The following is an 11,130-nucleotide window of genomic DNA, read 5'->3' as shown; positions in this document are numbered from 1 at the left end:
GCTCAAACCATAAGTAGGGATAAACATAAGCCAATCATGCCCATTAAGGTAACAAGGAGAAAAAACTAAATCTGAATGTGAAACGCAAATTATAGGGCTGAAGAATCTAATCTACATGCCTAGTTCATACAATTTATTTCATTCCTTTGAGGTCCTCGGCAGTGAACTTCAAATAACAATCTTTACAACATACTAGATAAAGAAGAAAAACCAAATCTGAAACCTTAACTCACGGCAGCAAACAAAATCTTAAAACATGTTACAACATACATGCAAAGAAGAAAACCAAGCCTGAAACCTCAATTCACGGCAGGAAATTCTAAAGCCACCAACTCTATCGAAATCAAAGAATGAATTCGAGGTTCGAAAACCACTCTTACTGTAGGTGAGTAAGCAACTTACAGCGTGTTCTTGGATTCAAACCGAGAAGAAAGGAAGGTTCTAGGGTTCGGGCAGCTCAAATTCCAGCTCTTCTTCGTGCTCACAGTTTCTCCTCGATGAGAAGTGGAGAAAACCCCTCGGAGAACTTTACCCGGCCACCGGAAAACAAAGCCCTAGCTCGGCTTCGTTTCCGCCCGAGCAGAAACGCTGTCGTCGCACGCGAGGAAGGAGAAGGGAAAAGCTAGGTCACGGAAAAATAATCAAGCCCTAAGTTCTCCTCTTATAACTCAATATTCTGTTAACTTCTTTAAATAAATTTGCTACCCTTTTCTCAATAGAACCAGCCGCGTGAACGCTTGGTCAGCCGCGCATGGGTTAAGGCTTGGCTCGTGGGTTCAAATCTCGGCTGCAACCCTTTTCCTTCCTATTATTTCCTGTTATTAACTAACCACTGCTTAAATAAATTTTTCTCCTTCTTTAATCAGCAATGTTCGCTGGAACACTTGGTTAGCCGGATTCGTTTAAGGCTTGGCTCGACCGGAGGTCTCGGGCTCGAATCTCGGCTTGAGCATTTTTTTTGTCGAAACTTCTTTCGTCTAGTAAAAATACCAAACGACCTCCAAAAATTACATAAAAATACTCTAAAAATTTCTAAAAATCTCTAGAATATTTCTAAAGTATTTCTAAATATTTTTAACCACTATTAGAACTCCAAATGAGGAAATTTGGGTCGTTACATTGCTCATCAAAAACATGTAAGTAAATCATCCAGTAATGCCAAATGAACCAGTATTGGCGGTCCAAGTTTAAAATCTTACTATCCAAAACACATTACCAGAACCACTCATGGGAAACCACTTATTAACACAAATGAAGTGTAGATTAGATCAACTAAGCTACCAAGAATCAAACAAACTTGCATGAATGAAAATACGGAAATAAAAGAAATAAAAACAAGTGAAGAACAGAACACACTCCTCTTTAAATTGGATAGATAGCCTCTTGGAAGTTCACCTCCTCCTTCAACATCTCCTCAACTCCTTCATGGAACACTTTGAGACGGTATCCATTCACCTTGGAAATCCTTCCTGTAGGAAATTCTTGTATCTTGACAACACCATAGGGAAAAACATTAGTAACACAAAAAGGATCATCCCATCTCGATTTCAACTTACCACGTATCAATCTTAGTCGAGCATTAAACAACAGAACCTGGTCCCCTACATGAAATCTTTCCTCAAAATTTGCTTATCATGAAAAACTCTCGCTTTCTCCTTATAGATCTAGGAGCTCTCATAAGCCTCCAACCTAAGTTCCTCAAGTTCTTGCAATTGCAATTTCCTAGCACTTCCAGCCTCTCCCAAATTCATGTTACATGCTTTAACTGCCCAATATGCTCGATGTTCCACTTCCACTGATAAATGGAAGACTTGAAGCAAACGCTAACACCTTGATTTACTTAGTATCCACCTCAACAAGGTGACTAATCCAAGGATCCATGCCTCTCTCGCACATCCACTATGAAATAATTCCTTATCGAAAAGACTCCAGAGGTGGAGAAACCTCGTACAAGCTCTCAACAAAAATACAATACAAACAAGAAGTAAATACAAGAATACAAATGGAAAACCTCTTCTTGCATGATCTCTAGTAGCTTGTAAACATCTCTTGAACCTTGGAGTGCAGCAACACTTGTCTCCAAGAAACTTCAAGAACTAGCGACAATGGCAAAGATTATATAGAAGAGAAAGGTTACGAAGAGCTGTAATGAAAATGTCCTTTATCTGTGTGCTTTAGGGTTCCCAATCTATTGGACTTGATCTCAATCGATTGCCACGTCGAATTCCCATTCAAACCTGCACAATGGCTCTTTTCTTCTTCTCTCAATCGATTACTCAGCTTTAATCGATCACTTGATCAATTAAGAAGCTCATTGTTTGTCGCAAGTTTCTCCTCCGAATCAATTACCTAATTGATAGGAAAACTCATTGTTCGTCATGAAGAAACACTCTCAATCGATCACCTGATCGATTAGCAGCTTCAATTGATCACCTAATCAATTCAAAAGCTCGTTGTTTACTCACAAACTCTCCTAATTGATTACCCAATTGATTGGGGAAGATCTTGATTGATTACCTACTCGATCATGACACTTTCTGTACTACGTGTGGTCAATGAATTGATTACCTAATCGATTGACTCCCCCAGCAATTGATTATATAATCAATTGGTAATAGTAAAATGTGTAGAGCTCTAAACAAGCTTCATTTTTCATCTAAGATCAACTCATTCTGATATCTAAGTCAAAAGTTATGGCTTTCGGAAGTTTGCTATGTCAGAACTTGCTCGTTTCATGCCAACTCCATGTTGGATTTACTACCGCCAAGTGTCTAATCAACCTTTGACCTTTGACCCACTTAGACTTTTTTTTTATCAACTTTTCATTGGACTTCCGATCACCAAGTATGGTTCTTCTTGACCCACTTAGATATTCCTCTTGCCTAACCTAAGTTAGGACTTCCCTTTGCCAACGTGTGATTCTCCTTAACCCACTTAGACTTTCTTTTGCCTAACCATAGTTAGGATTTTACCTTTGCCAACGTGTGATTCTCCTTAACCCACTTAGAATTTCTTTTGCCTAACCATAGTTAGGACTCTACCTTTGCCAACGTGTGGTCCTTCTTGACCCACTTGAATTTTTCTTTAGTTAACCATAGTTAGGACTTTTCGTTGCCAATGTGCAGTCCTCCTTGACCTACTTGAACTTTCCTTTGCCAACGTGAGTCCTCCTTGACTCACTTAGACTTTCCTTTCCATAACCCTCGAGTTAGGACTTTCCCTTGCCTAACCTCTAAGTTAGAACTTTGTCTTTACTTAACCTCTAGTTAGAACTTTACCTTACCTAACCTCCAGTTAGGACTTTACCCTTGCCTAACCCTCAAGTTAGAACTTTGTCAGTCAAGTATTTGATCCTCCATGGCCTACTTGACTTTCCTTTCACATATCATCATGTATCTGGTTAACTAATGTATGCCCGCAAGTATACGGGTGTCGTGAAGTAATAAAAATATTGATCCCACATGAACTAGATATAAGTACTAGAATCTAAGCACAGTGAATTAGCTAAACTATTGAAAGATTTAAGGTTGCAAACACAAATGTAAAGGGAAGTGAGTAAGAGAAAGAGAAAGAGAAAGAGTGTTGAGGAACTTGGTTTGGGAAATATTCTAGGGATTCAGTTTCATTGTAATGCTAGTCAATGTATCATGGATCATCTATCGCTCATCCTCTATTCCTATATACTTATAGGAAGTTAGATTCAATACCGGCTCGTCCCCGTGGAGGTCAAGCTGGAATGTTATCTTAATCCATATCCTATGCTACTAAATGGAAATGATTCCTATGAAGTCTGATAACTGGATACCCCTATCACTAGGGCCCCTCGGTCATAAATCATAAGAACACACTAACACTCAATAATATAGAGATAGAAATAACAATTAAGTCTAATTCCCTACTTCCTTGTGGAGAATTGCTTCTCCTTTTAGGGTAATGGTCTAGATGTCCAGAAATGGGATACCCTTGTTACTAGGGTCCCTTGGTCATACGATCTAAGGCATTCCCCATACGAGATTAGCAATTCTATACAAATATTCAATCAAACATGGAAATTAAGCTCAAGCACATTACACACACATAAGATCAAATAGATACAAGGTATAGTAGTGTGATATAAATAGGAAAGTGGAAAATCCATGAGTTTTACATCAATTCACATTATAATTACTCCCTTAATCTTAGAACAAGATATCTACTCCATAACTAGGAGGAAAGAATCCAAAGACATAAAGATCTAAGCCAAAATCACCAAAACTCAAGAAGAGAAGGGAAGAAGGCTTATCATATATGAAGAGTGGTTTTCAGATCCAATCCAAGCTTCCGAAGTTATAGAGACACTGAATTTGGCTTTGGATCATCCAAGATAGCATTGAAGAAGTCCATATCACGTCCAAGTTGGATCTCCCCAAGAGGAGAACTTCCTTTACTTGAAAAGGGGAAGAACTCCCCTTAAATAGAGCTAGGTACAGGCTTGGCATGGCCCATACCATGGCCGTGTGAATTCACACGGCTGGAGGCTACCTTGGCTCTAGTTCGATAGTACGGCCATGTGGATTTCACATGGCTTGAAGCTGCTTCATATCTATAAATTCCACATAGTCGTGTCGATTCCACATGGCCACAATCTGCTTCCTCTATTTCATTGACATGATCGTGTGGATTCCACACAACTGGGGCTTGCTTCTTCTCTATTTTGTGGTACAACCATGTGGGTTCATACGGCCGGAGATTCTCCTCCTTTGGCCATGTGGCATGTCCGTGTGGATTTCACACGACGAGGCCTTTTTTCTTCATTTGTTCTCCGAGTCATCTACAAGTATCGTTTTCACTCTAAAAGCACATCCTGTCAACAAGAAAACATAAAAAGAGAAGATCTCTAATAAAGAAGAGTAATTATGCTAAAAATATAATAAGAGGTGTAAAAATACATAGATCAAGTGCAAATAAAGTATGTGAATGTGCATCAAAATATGTATAAAAGTGTATATAATATACGCACATCACAATCCCAGACTTGAACCTTTGCTTGTCCTTAAGCAAAATGTCACAATTTAAATTCATATGCTCCTATAATGCATCATAATCCCTAGTGCACTTACCTAACTCTATGAACTAGTCTCATTTGTGAGCATGATTGTAGAGTAACCTATGTATGACCTAAGCATAAGTTCTTGTGCACAGTGTAATAAGTAACCCAAACTTTTTAAGTTTTAATCTCTATCCTAGTCAAGTCATCATCTAATTGTGTTCCTTATATTCCCGGTGATAGACACTTACCTGCCACACACTTTGTTCATATTTCTTTGACTACATAAGGTCTCAAAGGACTACTCAAAATCAAGAGAAACATAATATTTATTTTCCCAGCAACCTAACTTGATCTCAAAGGGATAAATTATTAATTTCTACTTACAACAACTATTTTTTATCCCTTATTCAAATAATTTTTTTGGTGCTTTATAAGGTGAAGCATTAATCACATATGCAAATATAATGCAAATTTAGGAATTTTGATTTTTCCAAGTGAGTTGCAATGATCCGAGGTCATCCAGTAACCAAAATGTAATTCAATAAATTACCATGGAAACCTAAGTACTAAACAATTCAAATGGACGAAATCACCTGGAGTGTATCTGAAGTGAAAGACTCGAATAGGAAGTCAACTCTGAGTTGACCTTGGTCCAGGCACCTGGAGCTATTTTGGGTGCCTAGACTCCGAGGGCCCGAACTTGGTCCGGGCACTCGGATCACCCGAGGCAGCCAAGGCGCCCTGGGTGTGAGCCCGCGGTCACGGGCCGATTCAGCTCGGTCTGAGTGCCAGACCAAAAAACTTATTGAAACACACATTGTCGTGATTTGGTGTGATACAGATAAAATTCTATTGGTGTCCAGGTGCCTGGAACCCTTCCAGGCACCCCCGATCAGGGCTATAAATACAACCTTGATCCCAAAAGCTAAATGCAACACTTGTAAATGATCTATTTTTAGTTTAGCTTTGTAATTGAGTGCATTAACTACTGTAAGAGGCTTCTTCACCTGAAGAAGACTTTAGTAGGATTTTTTAGTGTCTTGAATTAGCAATCTTCTTATTGCAAACCAAATAAAATCTCTGTGCCTCTCTTCTTTTAATTTGCTTACTATTTTTTGTACAAGTTTTTATGCTAATTAAGCTATAAAATTTGAGAAAGGTATTTGTTTTTAATTTCAGGCTATTCACCCCCCTCTAGCCAGCCATAATGGACCAAAAAGTGATATCAAAGCGAGAATGCTTCAGAAGGACTAACCGCCGACTGAAGCATAAGAAATGGATGAACCAAGTATCTACCCATCGAAGTTCGAAGAGGAGTTCACGATTTAGAAAAGAAAGATGGAGGTATTCTTCAAAATAAATTTTGATTTATTACTAATATTAAAATATGGTTTTGTAGCTCCAAAAGACAAAGAAGAATATCAATGGACCAAAAAGGAGCAAATAGATATCGCAGCAAATGGATGAGTCGATTTCCATCTATCGAGCATACTACCTTTGCAAGAAGTCAATAGAATTGGCGCCTATGAATCAGCAAAAGAGTTTTGGGAGAAGTTCCTAGAGCTACACGAAGGTACGTCCAAAGCTAAACTCGTGAGACATGACCTGCTTCGGAACTAGATCAGCAACCTTCGACTAAAAGAAGATGAAATCATTGTACACCTTCACTCAAGGATCAAGGAACTCATCACCAGACTCATAAATCTCAGTGAAAAGGTAACCAATTGAGATTCGGTAAGGTACGCGCTTAATGCATTTCCTAGGAATCCTAAATGGTCAACCTTAGTAGATGCTTATTACATCTCTAAAGATCTAGAAGTAAGTACATTAGAAGAATTATTTTCTACACTTGAAGTGCATGAAACTAGATGTACAGATATGAAAAAGAAGTCCAAGCACAACATTGTCTTAAGGGCAAAAATGGATGAATCAGAATCTGAAACAACTCTCGATGATGATGAAATGGTCTTTATGGTAAGAAAATTAAAAAAATTGATTAAAAAAATATTGTCAAAAAGTTTTTGCAAATTAGAAATAGAAAATAAAAAATTATTAAAATAAAATTATGAGTTAAAAGGAAATTTAGCAACGTCTTGTCAATTAGAGGATTTTGACAAGATAAAAATTAAATATTAAAAATAGAAATAAAAAAATCTTACATGCCCACATGTTCACCAAGCTCGAATTTATAATAGATTAAATTAGCATTTTAGATATTATCAGGGCCAAATTAGAAAATTATCACCAAACTATATTCCTTAAAAAATTTTAATTAAACCTGTTGGAAAGAGTCTATTTTGGATTCCAAAATCATGCATAAACTAAATTTTTTTTTTCATATCATACTTTTTGTTTGCTTAGAATTATCAAATAAATTTCTTTGTATGAATTATTTTAAAAATTAATTATAATTTAATTTCTTTGAGAAAGAAAATTTCATTACTCATCTATGAAATTTTTTTTTTTAATTTTTTGACCGTTGTATTATTTTTCTATGAATTCTTTTAACAAAATTGGCATTTTTCAATTTAAAAATATCTTGTAGTTCTATTTGTTGCAAAATTTTTTTTTTGAGAAACCTTATCATTTTTTCTATCTGGGAAAATATTTTTAAAATTTATTTACCTTTGGTGAATTTTCTATGAATTATTTATCTAAATATAAATTTTTAATATTAAAAATTCTTAAAAATTAATTTTTCTATTCCATTATCAGAAAATTTCTTATGAGTTTTTGAGCTTATAAACCTTTTTTAAGAAAATTTTAACAAAATTGAATCTTTATATAGAAAAGAATTTATTACAGCTTAAATTGAATTCAATTTTTCTTGAAAATTTTATTTCAGCTTTGCATATTTAATCTTAATAGTTAGAAATATTCTCAGAATTTTTTTAATAATTAAAAATTATTTTAAAATTATTTTTTTTAAAAAAATAGTTTATAAATTGTAAAAATCTAGATTTATGAAATTTAAAAGTTCATGATTTTTCAGATAATAATGACCTTATTTTTATCCCTTAGACTCTAATTTATATTTATTTTAAAGTTATTTTCATTGAATACATCATTTTTATTGTGATCAAAGGGGGAGTGTCACGCCCCAGGTAGTCCCTGTCCGAAGAAATTTCGGCAGCATCTCCCCTGTACGGCGGACAATATGAATCTCAGTATACATATATCCATACCTCGGCCACACTCGGCCGGAACAATACACACAAATAGTAAACAATCCACGCAGTTATATTTAACGAAAAGATGATATAGAAATCAACGAAGATATACGTACACATCCTACTCCACTACAACGAAGAAATGAAATCCACGAAGTAATGAAATATTCGCAGCGGAAAACAAAGTAGCAAACCCGAGTGTTCGATATAAAGTCCACAATACAACCCACATCACAAGTATACGAATAAAAGCGAATACAGAAAACGATATCTAGAAATCTTCGCGACACAGGGGCCTAGCGAATCTCACGGCCTCAACAAAAAATAAGAATAACGGGTGAGTTCAAAGAACTCGTGAGTAGACCAATAGACATGTATAACAATATATATCCACCAGAATAGCCTAAGGTACGCCTCCTAAACCGGGATCAAGAGTACGCTGATAGTCTCCTAATAGAATAATGATATGGCAAAATAAACTCAGTAGTAACCAAAGAATAGGCATAAGGTATTATAGCAAGAATAATAAGAAAATGATAATCGAAATAAATCATACTCACCGCGAGGCTTGTCAGGTAACCGATCAGAAACATACATGCATAAAGATAGTCGAGCAAAAGCATATAACTCAGATGCATGTCAATCATACGATCACCAAAATGCATCAATCATAATTAATGCAATCTGTGCATACAATGACATGGTCACCCCTGACGCCATCGAATCTCACACACAATGGTGAGGGGCTATGACACCGTGCACTCTGCCGTCACTACCCCTGAAGAGTGACCGAGTGGACGGGATGCACCGGAGTACACCTATCCTCCAACCTCACTATAGGAGGGAGCGCCATGCTCTCATCTCCCGGTACACAATGACGGGGAGGGACCCCGGTGTGCTACCACGCTGCCTATCACACTACCCATGAGTGGAGCCTCCAGCGGAGCACCACCGAGCAACCTACACACCCTATGTGCTGTGCCACTACCCATGCAGTGGTCACGTGGTGCGCAGGTCAATGTAGCCGGCCGACGAGCTCAACAATAATGGAGTCGTCAATCGCCCAGCATGCAATCATGCGATATGGTGCATGCGGCTACAATATATCATACCTGAACATATCCTCCATATGTGTAGATGCCAAACAGACAAACACATATATAACGATGATAATAAACAGCATAAATCCAAAGACATCACATATAACAATGATGTAAGTATCATGAATCCAAGAGCATGTATCACACATGTAAAGCAACTAATCCAGTAGAGTAGAACACTATAGATATGCATCTCTATGATCATATATACACATGGCAAGAGATATAATACCCAATCCTGAAGTAAAGCAACTAGCAGATGAAGCATGTGATAGGTATCAACTAGCTAAAACCAGGGAAGAAATGATCTACTATCTACCACTAGTAAATATATATAAGCTACACATATCATAAGACATTATCAAAAGATAAGTCAAAGGGTACCTGCCTCAAATAGAAGGTACAATCCCAAATCCGAAGTCAACGTCGAGACGCCTGTCTCGAATCAGAATCCTGTGTCAAACAACATATATATTTTATTTAGCTAAATCCAAATGAATAGCTAAATAAAATCCCTAATACTAAATTAGGGCAAAACCCTAATCAACACAATAACACCTTACCTAGTTAAATCTAATGGTCAATTAGGGTTTAGTTACCTAACCTCTAATCACCAATTAGATTAGAAATCTAAACTTAGATTAAATCCAATAGTTGACTAGGGTTAATTGTCTTAACCCTAATCATTCCATTAGTTTAATCTAAGTAAATAAATCTAATCACAATCAACAACTAGTAATCCAAAAATACCTAATTCAACATGATCATAACCCTAGTTCATCCACACTAAGATCCATCATCTAAAACAAAGAACAAAACCTACACATCATATATCAATTATCTGTTTCTTACCTCAATCTCAGCTACTGGATGCTGGAATCAAGTAAGAACCTCACTGGAAATCAATCCCGTGACCTAAATCATTGATCCACAGCAACCCAATGCTTCCTTTAATCAAGAACCGTAAGGTCATCACAACAGAAAAACAATCCAACAAGATCCTTGAATCTCCATAATTCCCAACATTACCTCAATTGATCGTCTCTAGAAAATGTCACCCGATCCAATCCGTGAAGCGGAGTATCGAAGATTCCTCTGATCCTCAAATCAACAATCAACAAGGAAGGGAATCCAAGACCTGACCTAGGATCGCCAACAATCAGGGAGGCAACGAGCAAGAATCGGGAAAGAAGACTCAATCTAGGGCACAAACCAGAGAACAGGCAAATTCTGTTAGGGCTAGCTTACCCACGCCGGCGAATCGAGTGGCACAAATCCGAACTAGGGCACCTCTCCAAGCTTCGGTGGACGATTGGATGGGGGTCGATGCGAGATCTGGTCCTTCACCGTGCCCTAGCCGCAGCCCCTTCGGTGATCAGCCGCAAGATCCGCCGAACAGCAACTCCTCGGCCGATTACAGTCTGGAGAGGAGAACCACCGACCGGATCTGAGCTTGTGGTGTCGATGCCGGCAGAGGAAGGATCGCCAAAGGAGAAGCTCCACTCCCGTCGCCTCCGATTCGTCCGCGAGAGAGAGGGCAGAGAAGGAAGAAGGGGAGATCGGGGAAGTGAGGAGGAAGCTCGGGTTTGGGATCGGCGTTGTAAGGGAGAAAGAAATAAAAGGAATAATTATAAAAAGAATTTATTTAAATAAACATTTCCTCACTTAAACGGGTATCCCAAACAGGCTTTATCTGAACCCAAAATTGATCCCCTCAAAACCCTCCGTACGAGCTCCGAAAAATTCCCAGAAAATTTCTAAAAATTCCGGAAAAATTCTATAAGGCTATTTCTGAAATAACCCTATGTATTTAAATTTCCCGAGATCTTAC

General features: G+C 37.6%; 1 long non-coding RNA gene across 2 annotated transcripts; it reads right to left on the bottom strand.

The window, feature by feature from the left end:
• Nucleotides 1-9,691: 9,691 nt before the first annotated feature.
• Nucleotides 9,692-10,891, bottom strand: LOC122029900. 2 transcript variants are annotated; one of them, XR_006125230.1, is made up of 4 exons: nt 10,548-10,891; nt 10,329-10,442; nt 10,152-10,247; nt 9,692-9,752 (listed from the first exon to the last, which is right to left on the bottom strand). It is a non-coding gene; the product is annotated as an uncharacterized LOC122029900 (long non-coding RNA). The 2 variants fall into 2 exon arrangements; XR_006125229.1 differs by having other exon boundaries at nt 10,329-10,437.
• Between the last annotated feature and the right edge of the window lie 239 nt (nt 10,892-11,130).

The sequence above is a fragment of the Zingiber officinale genome, chromosome 10B (genome assembly GCF_018446385.1).
Source record: "Zingiber officinale cultivar Zhangliang chromosome 10B, Zo_v1.1, whole genome shotgun sequence".
NCBI lineage: Eukaryota > Viridiplantae > Streptophyta > Magnoliopsida > Zingiberales > Zingiberaceae > Zingiber > Zingiber officinale.
The sequence above is the reverse complement of the archived record's forward strand: the minus strand, read 5'-3'. Positions and strand labels throughout refer to the sequence as shown.